Source organism: Oncorhynchus tshawytscha, linkage group LG03, assembly GCF_018296145.1.
Source record: "Oncorhynchus tshawytscha isolate Ot180627B linkage group LG03, Otsh_v2.0, whole genome shotgun sequence".
NCBI lineage: Eukaryota > Metazoa > Chordata > Actinopteri > Salmoniformes > Salmonidae > Oncorhynchus > Oncorhynchus tshawytscha.
The window spans coordinates 19,028,351-19,045,644 of NC_056431.1; positions in this window are offsets into that span (position 1 = coordinate 19,028,351).

The window sequence follows — 17,294 nt, forward strand, 5'->3', positions numbered from 1 at the left end:
AGATGTTGTTTCCTACCCTCACCATCTGGGGGCGGCACGTCAGAAAGTCCAGGACCCAGTTGAACAGGGTAGGATCTAGACCCAGGGTCTGGAGCTTAATGACAAGTTTGGAGGGTACTATGGTGTTAAATGCTGAGCTGTAATCGATGAACAGCATTCTTACATAGGTATTCCTCTTGTCCAGATGTGTTAGTGTGCAGTGTGATTGCGATTGCCACGTCTGTGGACCGATTGGGGCGGTAAGCAAATTGGAGTGGGTCTAGGGTGTCAAGTAGGGTGGAGGTGATATGATCCTTGACTAGTCTCTCAATCACTTCATGATGACGGAAGTGAGTGCTACGGGGCTTTCTTGGGAACAGGAACAATGTTGGCCCTCTTGTGGCCCTCTCGACAGGGCTGGTTTTCTTTTTGTAATCCGTGATTGACTATAGACCCTGCCACATACGTCTCGTGTCTGAGCCGTTGAATTGCGACTCTACTTTGTCTCTATACTGACACTTAGCTTGTTTGATTGCCTTGCAGAGGGAATAGCTGTACTGTTTGCACTCGGTCATATCTCTGGTCGCCTTGCCATGATTAAAAGCAGTGGTTTGCGCTTTCAAATTTGCGCGAATGCTGCCATCAATCCACGGTTTCTGGTTGGGGAAGGTTTTAATAGTTACCGTGGATACAACATCACCGATGTCCTTGCTAATAAACTCGCTCACCGACTCAGCGTATAAATCAATATTGTTGTCTGAGGCGGGCCAATAAACTGGGGGGAGAGTTTGCGGGATTCCACCCGGATGGGCAGATTCCGGGTAAACAGCCATACCTTCTGCTCAAGATAATAGCTGGGAGCCGGGATCCAGTGGCGATCCGCTTGTCATCGATACCTGGAGGTGGTCTTGAGAAGGGCCGACCAGGCTCTCTTCCAGGTACGGTGATAGCGGCGGACAAACATCTGGGCCGAAGGTATGCTAACCTCTTCCTCCTGCTCAGGGAAGACCGGGGGCTGATACCCCAGGGAACACTCAAAGGGAGATATACCTGTGGCAGAGCAAGGACGGGTCTTGTGGGCGTATTCGACCCACACTAGTTGCTGGCTCCAGGTGGTGGGGTTGGCAGAGATCTGGCAGCGCATTGTGCTGTACCATGAGACGTGCTCATGAAGACGTGCTGTACCATGAGCTAGGCCTTCTCTTTGGCAGAGGGTAGTTTGGAGAGAGGAATGAAGTGGGAGGCTTTGGAAAACCGATCCACTACGGTCACGATGGTGTCGTTGCTATCAGACGTGGGGAGATCTGTGACAAAGTCCAGGGATATGTGAGAACAGGGAAGGTGAGGGACAGGCAGAGGTTGAAGGAGACCAGCCAGAGTCTTGTTCTGTGCACAGATCGTGTATGCGGTGACGAACGCGGAGACGTCAGGAACCATGATAGGCCACCAAAAGCGTTGTCGCACGAAGGCCAGGGTCCGCAAGGAGCCCGGGTGGCAGGTAAGCCTGGAGGAGTGTGCCCACACCAGGACCAAGGAGCGGACTGCCTCAAGAACGAACATCTGGTTATCTGGGCCTGGGGTTCGGCTGGGAACGCTGCACCTCACAAACCTGCTTTCCTATTGACCAGCTGAGTGCCGTCGCCAGGCATGATGTGGGGTGGATGGTCTCAGGTTCCGGGGTTCAAGCCGTGGGGCTATAGCGGCTTGACAGCGCATCCGGCTTGAGAGGGAGAAGTTGAACCGGGTGAACAGCAGGGCCCACCTTGCTTGCCTGAAATTGATGTAATTGGCACTGAGATATTCCAGATACTTGTGGTCAGTCCACACAATGAACGGATGTTCCGCCCCCTCCAGCCAGTGCCTCCACTCCTCCAATGCCATCTTAACGTGAGGAGCTCACGATTACCCACATAGTTGTTCCTCTCTGTGGCATTGAGGCGTGGGAGAAGACGGCGCAGGGATGTAACTTGAGTTCCAGCGCATAACACTGGGACTGGACAGCCCCCACTCTGACATCCGAAGCATCAGTCTCCACCATGAACTGGACCGGTTAGGATGAAACAAGATTGAAGCTGTGGTGAAGCAGTGTTTGAGATCCTAGAAAACCCGGTCAGCAGCTGGGGACCACGTAAACGGAACCTTGGGAGAGGTGAGTGCAGAGTCTTATTACATACAATCCAAGAACTATTGGATTTAAGAACAACATCAACTTACCAACATTATGACCAGGAATACGACTTTCCCGAAGTTGATCCTCTGTTTGGACCACCACCCAGAACAATGGATCGGATCCCAGTAGGCAACCCAAAACAACAACGCCACAGAACGGGCAGATAGAGCGGTCTTCTGGTCAGGCTCCGTAGACGGGCACATTGCTCACCGCTCCTGAGTATCATACTTGCCAATGCCAAGTCTCTTGACAACAAGGTAGATGAAATTCGAGCAAGGGTTGCCTTCCAGAGAGAAATCAGAGATTTTACCATTCTCTGTTTTACGGAAACATGGTTCACTCGGGATACGTTATCAGAGTTAGTACAGCCACCCAGTTTCTTCATGCATTGCGCTGACAGAAACAAACATTTCTCTGGTAATAAGAAGGGCGGGGGTGTATGCCTTATGATTAACCTCTCTGGTACAAGTGGGACGGTAGCGTCCCACCTTGACAACAGCCAGTGAAATTGCAGGGCCCCAAATTAAAAAAAACAGAAATCCCATAATTAAAATTCCTCAAACATACAAGTATTATACACCTTTTTAGAGATAAACGTCTTGTAAATCCAACCACAGTGTCCGATTTCAAAAAGGCTCTACTGTGAAAGCACACCATGCGATTATGTTAGGTCAGCGCCTAGTCACAGAAAACCATACAGCCATTTTCCAGCCAAGGAGAGGGCTCACAAAAGTCAGAAATAGCGATTAAATTAATCACTAACCTATGATGATCTTCATCAGATGGCACTCATAGGACTTCATGTTACACAATACATGTATGTTTTGTTCGATAAAGTTCATATTTATATCCAAAAATCTCAGTTTACATTGGCGCGTTATGTTCAGAAATGCATTGTCTCAAACAAACATCCGGTGAAAGTGCAGAGAGCCACATTAAATTACAGAAATACTCATCATAAACATTGATAAAAGATAAACTTCTCCTTAATGCAACCGCTGTGTCAGATTTCAAAAAGGCTTTATGGCGAAAGCACAATTTTCGATTATGTTAGGTCAGCGCCTTGTTTTCTATCCAAATCTAGTAATTATATGCATATCCTAGCTTCTGGGCCTGAGTAGCAGGCCTGTCTTAAAAATTCCCTGTCTTAGGTCAGTTAGGATCACCACTTTATTTTAAGAAAATGAAATGTCAGCTTTTATTTCTTTCATAGCCTCAAACGAATTAGCATAACGCAGCGGACATAAATACCCATAGAAACTTTTCCTATTCATGAATATCGCAAATGAAATATATTCAAACACAAGCTTAGCCTTTTGTTAATCACACTGTCATCTCAGATTTTCAAAATATGCATTACAGCCAACGCTAGACAAGCATTTGTGTAAGTTTATCATGGCATAATGCTATGCTAGGCTCTGCTGGCAGCAGGCAACATTTTCACGAAAATAAGAAAAGCAACCAAATTAAATAATTTACCTTTGAAGAACTTCGGATGTTTTCACTCAGGAGACTCCCAGTTAGATAGCAAATGTTCCTTTTTTCCAAAAATATTATTTTTGTAGGCGAAATAGCTCACGTTTGTTCATCATGCTTTGCTGAGAAATCGGCCGGAAAATGCTACCACTACAACGCCGAACTTTTTTCCAAATTTGCTCCATAATATCGACAGAAACACGGCAAACGTTGTTTAGGATCAATCCTCAAGGTGTTTTTAACATATATATTCGATAATATATCCGTCGAGGCAATTGGTTTCTCATAAGAAGCGATTGGAAAAATGGCTACCTCAGTATTTTACACAAGATTTTCTGCGGGAGACACCATGTGACCACTTGCTAAATATGGTCCCTTACGGCTATTCTTCAACGGAAATGCGCAAAAAGACGTCACAATGCTGTAGACACCTTGGGGAATACGTAGAAAATGCATTCGCAGCTCATTCACAGCCATATAAGGAGTCATTGGCATGAGGCGGTTTCAAAAAATGCGGCACTTCCTGGTTGGATTTTTATCTGGGTTTCTCCTGTAACACCAGTTCTGTTGCACTCACAGACAATATCTTTGCAGTTTTGAGTGTTTTCTATCCAAAGCTGTCAATTATATACATAGTCGGGCATCTTTTCGTGACAAAATATCTTGTTTAAAACGGGAACGTTTTGGTAAGTTGGGTGAATTTTGGCCCATTCCTCCTGACAGAGCTGGTGTAACTGAGTCAGGTTTGTAAGCCTCCTTGCTCACACACACTTTTTCAGTTCTGCCCACACATTTTCTATATGTTTGAGGTCAGGGCTTCGTGATGACCACTCCAATAACTTGACTTTGTTGTCCTTAAGCCATTTTGCAACAACTTTGGAAGTATGCTTGGGGTCATTGTCCATTTGGAAGACCCATTTGCGACCAAGCTTTAACTTCCTGACTGATGTCTTGAGATGTTGCTTCAATATATCCACATAATTTTCCACCCTCATGATGCCATCTATTTTGTGAAGTGCACCAGTCCCTCATGCAGAAAAGCACCCCCACAACATGATGCTGCCATCTTCGTGCTTCATGATTGGGATGAGGTTCTTCGGCTTGCAAGCCTCCCCCTTTTCCTCCAAACATAACGATGGTCATTATGGCCAAACAGTTCTATTTTTGTTTCATTAGACCAAAGGACATTTCTCCAGAAAGTACAATCTTTGTCCCCATGTGCAGTTGCAAACCATAGTATGGCTTTTTTATGGAGGTTTTGGAGCAGTGGCTTCTTCCTTGCTGAGAGGCCTTTCAGGTTATGTCGATATAGGACTCATTTACTGTGAATACAGATACTTCTGTACCTGTTTCCTCCTTCACAAGGTCCTTTGCTGTTGTTCTGGGATTGATTTGCACTTTTCGCACCAAAGTATGTTCATCTCTAGGAGACAGAATGTGTCTCCTTCCTGAGCGGTATGGCGGCTGCGTAGTCCCATGGTGTATATACATGCGTACTATTGTTTGTACAGATGAACGTGGTACCTTCAGGTGTTGCTCCCCAGGATGAACCAGAGTTGTGGAGGTTGTTAAGAGATTTTATCAAGGTTTAACATGAATTATTAAATAATTCTACTCAGAAACTTAACCATTAGGGATTAGAGGTTATGTAGTATGGATAAGGGGTAATTGGAAGTGATAACCATTGTGGAAGAAGGAATGTATGTGTGTGTGTCTAAAGTAAGCAAAGAGGGTCATTAACCTATGTTTGAACCGACTCAGATATAACTCTGTGGTGATAAAATAAGACAGTGAGAGCCCCTCCAGGTTTTCCTTATCTGAAACTATCTGCTAAGTGCTAATAAATTATGGTGAGACTTCAGGAGTTAATCCAAATATAGTGTGTCAGGTATGTCTGCTAGTGAGTTGGAATGAACTTTTGAACCTGCTTTGTCCTGGTCGAGAGGAGGAGAGACATTTTAAAACCTATGACGTCATATGTGATATATAAGCTGTTGTACATGGTTCTATGTCCATCGCTCTCGAGAATAAATGCTATTGGCTAATTTTGGTAGACTGGTCTCTGTCTATTTTATGCAAAAAAGGATCTTACAAATTCTTAGAAACAGACTGAGTGATTTTAATTGAATTGGTTAATGAACACATATAGGAATTGTTAAATTCCTTTGACAGAGGTCTACAATTTTTTTCTATGAGGTCTTGGCTGATTTCTTTTGATTTTCCCATGATGTCAAGCAAAGATGCACTGAGTTTGAAGGTAGGCCTTGAAATACATCCACAGTTACACCTCCAATTGACTAAAATTATGTCAATTAGCCAATCAAAAGCTTCTAAAGCCATGACATCATTTTCAGGAATTTTCCAAGCTGTTTAAAGGCACAGTCAACTTAGTGTATGTAAACAATTGTTGGAAAAATGACTTGTGTCATGCACAAAGTAGATGTCCTAACCGACTTGCCGAAACTATAGTTTGTTAACAAGACATTTGTGGAGTGGTTGAAAAATGAGTTTTAATGACTCCAACATAAGTGTATGTAAACTTCCAACTTTAACTGTACGTGCGAAAAACTGTTTTTTTTAGGTTGAGTTTGAACGTTGTGCAGCAATTTATTTTCGTCTTTCATGCTATCTAAAGTGCAGTATGTTCCTTTGGCTATGATATAAATATAACTTGGCACTGACACTAATAGCGTAATAGATTAATTGTTAAGTAATTAAAGCATATCAAAGCATAATTGGACGCTGGTTCACTTCCAACTGGGCACACACTGGTTGAATTAACGTTGTTTCCCACATCATATAAATGAAATTTCATTGAACCAACGTAGTTTAGATGTTGAATTGACGTCTGTGCCCAGTGGGTTGGTTGTTGTTGTTGGAGGAAGTCTTTACATTGTTGTTGTGTAATTGAAGAAATGCCACAAAAATGTTTGTATCGAATTGCCCCAAATTGAACTTGTAATGTTATTTTTTTGTCGACAGGAACCTTTACAGTAGATCACAAGATACATTTTCCTACATATTCCCTTGTGAGTCATTCATATGAATATTAGTCAGGCGAACCTAGAAGAGAAACCTCAACATGTGAGAGACGGTACTCTTGTTTTTACTGTCTGCCTCTCTGCACTTTCAGTTGGGCGTTTGACTGCATTATGCCTTCACAAACTGCCATTGTACAGGGAGAACTGATAAAGGGTCTACACACATACCTGAGTGAATGGTTATGTGTGTTCAGTTTTTGGGTCATATTTTCATGGTCTACTGATAGTTGTCTAAAATGTGTCATGTGATGTTCTGGTATACAGATTGCCTAGGTGACAACCAGATGCTCCTCCCATTCACACATAGGTTGTTACGGATTGGCTCATTCAAAACTCTGCTGAACCAGTTCTAGTGAGACTGATCTCTGTGCTCACTTGTAAAAGCTGAAATGTTCATCATTGTCATGAGCCTTCCACCACAATGAGTTACCCATGCCATTACATTGTTTCTCCAAAGGTATTGGATACTAATTGTACTCACCACCCCAGGAACCTCCATGAAAAATAAAAGCCAAGCTACTATATGTGCTTTGTAGATATGCCAAGGCCTACTGTTCCATGTTTAGCGCACAGTAAGGCATCTCTTACTTAGACATTATTATCAGGGTAGCTTATAGTGACATCACTGATTCACTCACTATAGTGAACCAAAGCTCTGGGAGGTTAGGTGAGACGCTATCTCTTCATCTCTGTTATTTCTGACCTGTCGCCCAGGGGTCACTATCCACACATGTCACTTTTTGCACCCCTTGGTGACAACAACATACTGGATAACCCCATAGATTCTCAGTGTAGTTGGTTTTGGGGCATGTGTTCTCCCCATTTGATGGGAAGTCACATAGGCAGAGATCAGAGATAAGGCTCAGGTATAGGGCTGTTTACTTATCTCTTTCTCGCTCCGTTTCCCCTGCAGCTATTCCGCACCACTCTGTGTTCTAACAACACACTGCATGCCATGGGTGCTGATGGACATCACATGAGGAAATGTGTGTGTGTGTGTGTGTGTGTGTGTGTGTGTGTGTGTGTGTGTGAGAGGAGAACTGTCTTTTGGTTAGGAATGTATTCACAAAAATGCCTTCCTAAACACACATACCTGACTTGCACATCACCTGTGGAAGAGGAGTTAATAGGCGCACTCTCACATCTACAGTCTTCGACGGAGTCCGCGACTTCAGAATTTCTCTCCTAGCCTCAGTTCTAAGCATGCAAGCACAGTAGTACTATAACGTTCCGTAACACATACACCTCCACACACACAGGTTTGCAGGCTATGTGTGAAGTACCTGTATGGTGTATGTTATCACAGGCTGCATAACGGACAGGTCCTTTCTTGTGCTTATCGCATCAGATCAGGTGCCAAGGTTCCAGTAGCCAGTTCTGTTACAACGCAAGTCCCTTCTTTGAACCCCCCCCCCCACACACACACACACAAGCAACTCCCCGTCACCACATGTCCCATTGGCCTTGCCTGATGGCCAGATTGTCTTATCTGAGAGGCCCAGGACCCAGCCTGCAGATGGAGTGACAATAGAACACTTCATAGGACATCTCTTGCACGCATATTTGTGGTAGTGCAGCTGCTGGAATTCTACAGTTGATGCCTGTGGGGGCAGGGGTGGTTGACACACTGAGGTGTGTGTGTGTGTGTGTGTGTGTGTGTGTGTGTGTGTGTGTGTGTGTGTGTGTGTGTGTGTGTGTGTGTGTGTGTGTGTGTATAAAATGTAATTTCTTTGAAATGTGTGTCTATGCAAATTAAATGTAATTAGTCAATACACAGGTGTATTGGAACTGCATTATGGCATATCACAATGTCTAGAGTTCATGTTTAATAGATTAAATATGTTACAGAGTTTGAGACTCTTAGCAGAACAAAGGAAATTACAACAGAGATAGTGTTTGTGCCAGCACGGGACAGGATTTCATCTGGCTTACGAAACTGTTGGGGCACCATGTGTGTCTCCCCACTATGCCTGAGTGTGTGTGCTGGAATGACCGGCATTCCTGGCATCTCACTGGCATCCGTCATAGCCAGCCTAATCATGTATCACACCTAGGTCTATATCGCACATCTCTAGCCGTGGTTACACCTTGCATTAACATGTGGTTCTCGTCATCTGATCAAGACAAATAAATTCCAAGATGGCTTAGCAGTCGGACAGGTGTTTGTCTTGTCATGTCCCGTGTAAATAGTCATTTTTCTTCATTTTTCCCGTATATATTTAGTATATATTTTACTCACTCTTTCCATCTATGGACTGAATATACTTTCCTGCAATCTGCCTCACCCTATGTGGTAATGATTTGCTATTTCTATACTTTAGAACCGGAACCCACATCAGAAGCTAGCCAGCTAACTAGCTACAATCTAGTAGGCAGTTAGCCACTGCCAGCGGTCTTCACATGGACACCAGCCAGCTGCTGCTCAGTCAATAGCTGCCAGTCTACACAGCGCTATATAAACCCAGAGCATATCGGACTGCTTTTTCTCTACCACATCACCGGAATCCTATTGCAAGTTCTGAACCAGTACACCGCATCATCGCAGCTAGCTAGCTGTAACCTGAGTGGCTACTGCTGGCTGAGTGGCTAAGTGGCTACTGCTGGCTGAGTGGCTGAGTGGCTAACGCCTCTGTCCCGAATCAAGCACCAGTTAGCCTTGAGCTAGACTCAAGTTAGGCCCATCTCCCGGCTACCCGAAGAGTCCTCATTCCGTCTGTAGAGGATGCCTGGTTGCTCTTTAAAAGTTATTTCCTCACCATCCTAAATAAGCATGCCCCATTCAAAAAATGTAGAACTAAGAACAGATATAGCCCTTGGTTTACCCCAGACTTGACTGCCCTTGACCAGCACAAAAACATCCTGTGGCGTACTGCATTAGCAACGAATAGCCCCTGCGGTATGCAACTTTTCAGGGAAGTCGGGAACCAATATACACAGTCAGTTAGGAAAGCTAAGGCTAGCTTTTGAAACAGAAATTTACAGCCTGTAGTTCTAATTCCAAAAGATTTTGGGACACTGTAAAGTCCATGGAGAATAAGTGCACCTCCTCCCAGCTGCCCACTGCACTGAGGCCAGGAAACACTGTCACCACTGATAAATCTATGATAATCAAGAATTTCAATAAGCATTTTTCTACGGCTGGCCTTGCTTTCCACCTGGCTACCCCTACCCCGGCCAACAGCTCTGCACCCCCTGCAGAAACTTGCCCAAGTCCCCCGCTTCTCCTTCACCTAAATCCAGACAGCTGATGTTCTGAAAGAGATGCAATCTGTATCCCTATAAAGCAGCTGGGCTAGTCAATCTGGACCCTCTCTTTCTAAAATTATCCACCTGCCCTTCTAAAAAATCTGGTTTTCGAGCTGGTCATGGGTGCACCTCAGCCATGCTCAAGGTCCTAAATGATATCAAATCAAATCAAATCAAATTTTATTTGTCACATACACATGGTTAGCAGATGTTAATGCGAGTGTAGCGAAATGCTTGTGCTTCTAGTTCCGACAATGCAGTAATAACCAACAAGTAATCTAACTAACAATTCCAAAACTACTGTCTTATACGTAACCGCCATCGATAAAAGACAGTACTGTGCAGCCGTCTTCATCGACCTGGCCAAGGCTTTCAACTCTGTTAATCATCGCATTCTTATCGGCAGACTTAATAGCCTTGGTTTCTCAAATGACTGCCTCACCTGGTTCACCAACTACTTCTCTGATAGAGTTCAGTGTGTCAATCGGAGGGCCTGTTGTCTGGACATCTGGCAGTGTCTATGGGGGTGCCACAGGGTTCAATTCTCGGGCCGACTCTTTTCTCTGTATATATCAATGATGGCGTTCTTGCTGGTGATTCTCTGATCCACCTCTATGCAGACGACGCCATTCTGTATACATCTGGCCCTTCTTTGGACACTGTGTTAACAAACCTCCAAACGAGCTTCAATGCCATACAACACTCCTTCCGTGGCCTCCAACTGCTCTTAAACTAAATGTATGCTTTTCAACTGATTGCTGCCCGCACCCACCCACCCGACTAGCATCACTACTCTGGATGGTTTTGACATAGAATATGTGGACAACTACAAATACCTAGGTGTCTGGTTAGACTGTAAACTCTCCTTGCAGACTCACATTAAGCATATCTAATCCAAAATTAAATCTAGAATCGGCTTCCTATTTCACAACAAAGCCTCCTTCACTCATGCTGCCAAACACACCCTCGTAAAACTGACCATCCTACCGATCCTCGACTTTGGCGATGTCATTTATAAAATAGACTCCAACACTCTACTCAACAAATTGGATGCAGTCTATCACAGTGCCATCCGTTTTGTCACCAAGCCCCATATACTACCCACCACTGCGACCTGTACACTCTTGTTGGCTGGCCCTCGCTTCACTCTCGTCGCCAAACCCACTGGCTCCAGGTCATCTACGAGTCTCTGCTAGGTAAGCCCAGCCTTATCTCAGCTCACTGGTTACCATAGCAGCACCCACCCGTAGCACACGCTCCATCAGGTATATCTCACTGGTCACTCCCAAAGCCAATTCATACATTGGCCGCCTTTCCTTCCAGTTCTCTGCTGCCAATGACTGGAACGAACTGCAAAAATCACTGAAGCTGGAGACGCATATCTCCCTCGCTAGCTTTAAGCACCAGTTGTCAAAGCAGCACACAGATCACTGCACCTGTACATAGCCAATCTGTAAACAGCCCATCCAACTAACCTCATCCCCCTACTGTATTTTTTTATCTTGCTCCTTTGCACCCCAGTATCTCTACTTGCACATTCATCTTCTGCACATCTACCATTCCAGTTTTTAATTGCTATATTGTAATTACCTCGCCACCATGGCCTATTTATTGCCTTAACTCCCTTATCTTACATCATTCGCACTCACTGTATATAGACTCTTTGTTTTCTTCTTTCTACTGTATTATTGACTGTATGTTTGTTTATTCCATGTGTAACTCTGTGTTGTTGTATGTGTCGAACTGCTATGTTTTATCTTGGCCAGATCGCAGTTGCAAATGAGAACTTGTTCTCAACTAGCCTACCTGATTAAATAAAGGAGAAATATATATTCATCCTCCAACTTGATTGGAGTCCACCTGTGGTGAATTCAATTGATTGGACATCATTTGGAAAGGCACTCACCTGTCTATATAAGGTTCCACAGTTGACAGTGCATGTCAGAGCAAGTGGCCAGACGGAAGTGTTTTTAAAAAAACGTTTTTGCTTTGTAATTATGGGGTATTGTGGGAAGATTGAGGAGAAAAAAAACTATTTAATACATTTTTGAAAAAGCTGTAAAGTCACAAAATGTGGAAAAAGTGAAGGGGTCTGAATACTTTCCGAATGCGCTCTACCACAGATTCCTACAAGGTCTCAGACTCTAGGATCCTTACAAGAAAGAATCAGATGAAGACCGAGACAGTTGTCGATTTCCATTTTGTAACGTTAAAAAGGTTAAAAAAAAAGACAATCCCGTTTTCTAAATTATCTATCTTTTATAAATTGTTTTTGCGGATTCTGCCATTATTCTCCTGAAGTTGCCAGTAATAGGCTACACTAGGAGTAGGCAACCTTTCTCAAGTGGAATGCCAATTTATCTTACCATATCTACCAATCTGTGTGCCAGTTATGGTTTTCATATGCACATTTTTATGAAAAGGTTTCATTTAATTTATAATGACGTCTTCAAATCTCAAAATCATTATCATGTGTTTAATCAAAATTCTAAAATTCTATCCATATCTAAATGAAAATGATACAAACCTAAAAATGTTTTTTTTTTTTTATTGTGTTGCCAACTATGTAAAAATAGCCTACATAAAGCCAACAAATAAAAACATTGCAGTCCGCAGGTAGAATATACCTGTCGTTCTGTCGTACTTAAGAACAGCCCTTAGACGTGGTATATTGGCCATATACCACACCTTCTCGGGCCTTATTGCTTAATTATACAACGGGTGGCTCTAATCCTGAATGATGATTGGTTAAAACCGCATTCCAGCCGGTGTCTAGTCCACAAGTTACCACTGGCTAAATCTATGAAGTTAAAATGCCTATTTACTCTGTTCCATTTGACTGCGCAATCCACTGTCTCATCAGCCCAGCCAGGCAACTTATAAACTTGATCTCCACTATGATAAACATCTAGACATTATCTCACATTTCTTTTAGACTAACATTTCGCTTTCAACAGTGGAGATTTGTATAAACCTTGCTGTCAATCTCTCCGACATTTGCAACATTGTTTTCAATATTAAAATTTGATTTCCAACTGTCCCTAATTAATGAACGTGTTGGGAGTTAGGACGAGACAAATAGGCATCCATCTTCATGAATCAGCTGGCATAATTTTGAATGAATATGTGTCAAACATTATTTGAATATGTTGGTAACCCGTTGTATACACGGTTTGCTGGCCCTCGACTTCGCCTAACAACATCTATGCCAATATATCCTCCAAACACCAGCTTCTCGGGCATTATCACTTAATTATAGGAATTAACGGTAAATGTACTACTGGTAATATACAGTAGGTAATGGGGAATTCATATAAACTAACAGTCAAACGTAAACAATTCACACAATAAAGCTATGAAACCATTTGAATGTGCACAAATTGGCGGGAGAGAGCTCATTCTGGAGAGAGAAGTCCATTGTGCATCTTGGTGCATGGTCAATCTGACGTCTGCATTGGCCATGCAGCATTTACCGTAATACGGCCTCAGCAGAAATCAGGGGCCAGGGCAATCTTTCCTGCTCTTCACAGAGCAATGCAGAGATCTTGTCAAGGAAGTGAGTTTGTGTTTATTCAGGATATACCGCCCCCATCTACCGTCAACAAATCATGTCAATGTGGAGCTATACAGAGCCCTCCGCATTGTTACAAAATTTGGAAGTGACATGTATGCGGTACAGAGCTCGATTTGGCCTCTGCATGCCTCTGGAGGCTCCGCAATTACATCATACCCTCCATATGGAGCACCGACCACATTTTCGGATCAAGCATTAATTGGCTTTTAGTCTAGGCCTCGGCAATGGATTAGTTCACTGAGATGGGCGCAAATTTACAGTATATATATTTGTTACTGCTCGACTTAAACACCCGGTCGACCAACAGCCTAACGACCAAACAAATGACCAGCCGACTAATTGGGTCAGCCTTAAATGTACTCAATAAAACACTGCCCTACTTTATAAATTACTAAAGGGATCCCTTACACCAGGTTAACCTCTGGCAAATTCATATTTTGCCCATGATCCAGGGCTTTTGTTTGTTGACTTCAAAAGTCCCATTTATCAAGATGGCGAGGCACTATGTACAGAACATGGTCAATACATTATCTGCCCATCAGTGTCCCAACCTGGGCAAGCATGTAATTTACTAATCTGAGAATATGCTATCAGTTTAGAGAAGAATGCCCCCGAGTTAAACTGTGGGGCTAAGTAAGTGAAACTCAATTGTTTTGAAGAGGCTGATGATTTAGACGTGCCCTGTAAGCCCAACCTGTCAACGTACCGTGCGGAGGAATGGTAGTGGGTCCCACGTCAAGACAGGATGAAACATGTTACACTAGGTAAATCACAGTTTACTTATTTATACCTACTCCAGACTACTTGTTTTCCAAATTCTGAGTAACAAATATTTTGCTTTATTTGCAACGGTAAGCCAGACAAAATTAAATGAGCTTGTTTAAATAATGTATACGAGTTTGGAGGGGGGGGAAGTATTACATATTAAAGCATTAAACCTCTCCCCCTTTCCTGCAGTCAAATGACCTAATGGTCTCATGGGTGGAATGTTATTAATATTTTTCCTCATTTCATAATTAAACATTATTTCCAAAGAAATCTGCCAACAATCTGGTGTTTCTATGTCAAACAGTTTTGTTATATTTTGGTCTTCTGTGCTGTATATAAAGTGTAATATTGGTATGCAAACTCAAATCAAATCAAATCAAATGTATTTATATAGCCCTTCGTACATCAGCTGATATCTCAAAGTGCTGTACAGAAACCCAGCCTAAAACCCCAAACAGCAAGCAATGCAGGTGTAGAAGCACGGTGGCTAGGAAAAACTCCCTAGAAAGGCCAAAACCTAGGAAGAAACCTAGAGAGGAACCAGGCTATGTGGGGTGGCCAGTCCTCTTCTGGCTGTGCCGGGTGGAGATTATAACAGAACATGGCCAAGATGTTAAAATGTTCATAAATGACCAGCATGGTCGTATAATAATAAGGCAGAACAGTTGAAACTGGAGCAGCAGCACGGTCAGATGGACTGGGGACAGCAAGGAGTCATCATGTCAGGTAGTCTTGGGGCATGGTCCTAGGGCTCAGGTCCTCCGAGAGAGAGAAAGAAAGAGAGAAGGAGAGAATTAGAGAACGCACACTTAGATTCACACAGGACACCGAATAGGACAGGAGAAGTACTCCAGATATAACAAACTGACCCTAGCCCCCCGACACATAAACTATTGCAGCATAAATGCTGGAGGCTGAGACAGGAGGGGTCAGGAGACACTGTGGCCCCATCCGAGGACACCCCCGGACAGGGCCAAACAGGAAGGATATAACCCCACCCACTTTGCCAAAGCACAACCCCCACACCACTAGAGGGATATCTTCAACCACCAACTTACCATCCTGAGACAAGGCTGAGTATAGCCCACAAAGATCTCTGCCATGGCACAACCCAAGGGGGGGCGCCAACCCAGACAGGATGACCACATCAGTGAATCAACCCACTCAGGTGACGCACCCCTTCCAGAGACGGCATGAGAGAGCCCCAGTAAGCCAGTGACTCAGCCCCTGTAATAGGGTTAGAGGCAGAGAATCCCAGTGGAAAGAGGGGAACCGTCCAGGCAGAGACAGCAAGGGCGGTTCGTTGCTCCAGAGCCTTTCCGTTCACCTTCCCACTCCTGGGCCAGACTACACTCAATCATATGACCCACTGAAGAGATGAGTCTTCAGTAAAGACTTAAAGGTTGAGACCGAGTTTGCGTCTCTGACATGGGTAGGCAGACCGTTCCATAAAAATGGAGCTCTATAGGAGAAAGCCCTGCCTCCAGCTGTTTGCTTAGAAATTCTAGGGACAATTAGGAGGCCTGCGTCTTGTGACCTTAGCGTACGTGTAGGTATGTACGGCAGGACCAAACTCAAAATTGAATACATGCCAACTCTGTACATGGTACAGGTGTCTTCTTTTTACTATGCCCATAACATGTGTGTGAGGTGTATACTTTTGTTTCAAAGTGGATTTGTTTTAAGACTACCAAGAAACACTTTGTGTGACCCTGATTCAGCCCAGCGCAGTAAAATGTTATTAAACTATCAGTCAGACAACAGGTAGACTTAAACCAAACTGGTTCTCCAGTAGAGTAGTAAGAATGGCTTTTTATTGCCTTTTTTCCATTATCCAGATAACAATCCTTCTGTTTCGGTTAATTGAACATGAACATCAGCAGTTTTCCTCTTGTTATAGGTCTCTGACTGACAGCCACTCAATTAGCCCATATCAGCAAAAAAAGATTTAGATTGGTAAATTAGTCAAGTTAGTCTAGCCAGCTATCTAAACTTGTAGTAATCACATCCAAATTACCGACCGTGCACGCAGGGCACATGCCCAGAAGGGCTGGGTTCAATTCGAAATGAAGGCAGTCAATTCAGGTAATATACTTAAATACCCCCCCCCTCCCAAACTGTTCTCACTGAAACTCAAACCCTGGTTACAGCCCTGGTAATACTGTTATTAGAAGTACCATGTATGTGAAATGTATGAATAATGTACAGTATATGTCACAAAATAGCTGTAAAAAATGTCATACAAAAGTCACTTTTGTCCTCTGGAGTGGTGGATGGGCCAATAAAATCCATAATTACTGTAAGTTCTACTTGGATTTTGCTGTGCCTTAGCTACAGTAGCCCTACAGTATGCCATCAGACATCATCATTAGTGGAATTCGTCAATTCATGAATTTTGATTGACCTTCATTGACTGAATTAAGTGTGAAATGACCCCAACTCTTCAGACAGTCATACAGGCACAAAGGTAGGCAGGAAGCTTGACAGACATTCACAATTCAACTTCATAGATTGGCTTTGTGCCTGTGGTAGGCTTTTAGTTAAGATTCTCTAAACCATCACAGCATTCCTGCTAGGTGCTCTTCTCTATAGGAGAAAGATAGCGTACATATTGAGTGATGGCTGTTCCTTACAGGAGAAAGATGTGCACAGACCTGCCTCCATCCCCTCTCACATCCTACTCCCCCAAAACCTGTCTCAACCTTTCCGGTTGCCCCTTGTCCAAACATTTATTTTACTTTTTGTCTAACTTTGAGGAGTCAATGGCATAATGGAGAGACACTGCTTACAATCACAGGAGCAATATGTTAGATCCTGTGCATGTCTGACTCTGCATGCATCTGTTTGTGTTTTTTTAATTCACAGTGGGCCTTGAACCATCAACCTAATGTTTTACCGTAGATAAGGTATGAGAAATGATTTCAATGTGAAGGGCAACCTGATGAAAATAGTTTTTAATGGGTCATTTTCGTTCTCTGTGAATCTAGAGGAGTAACTGGTCATTTTAAGGAGTACTAACTCATTCCAGACCACCTTAACA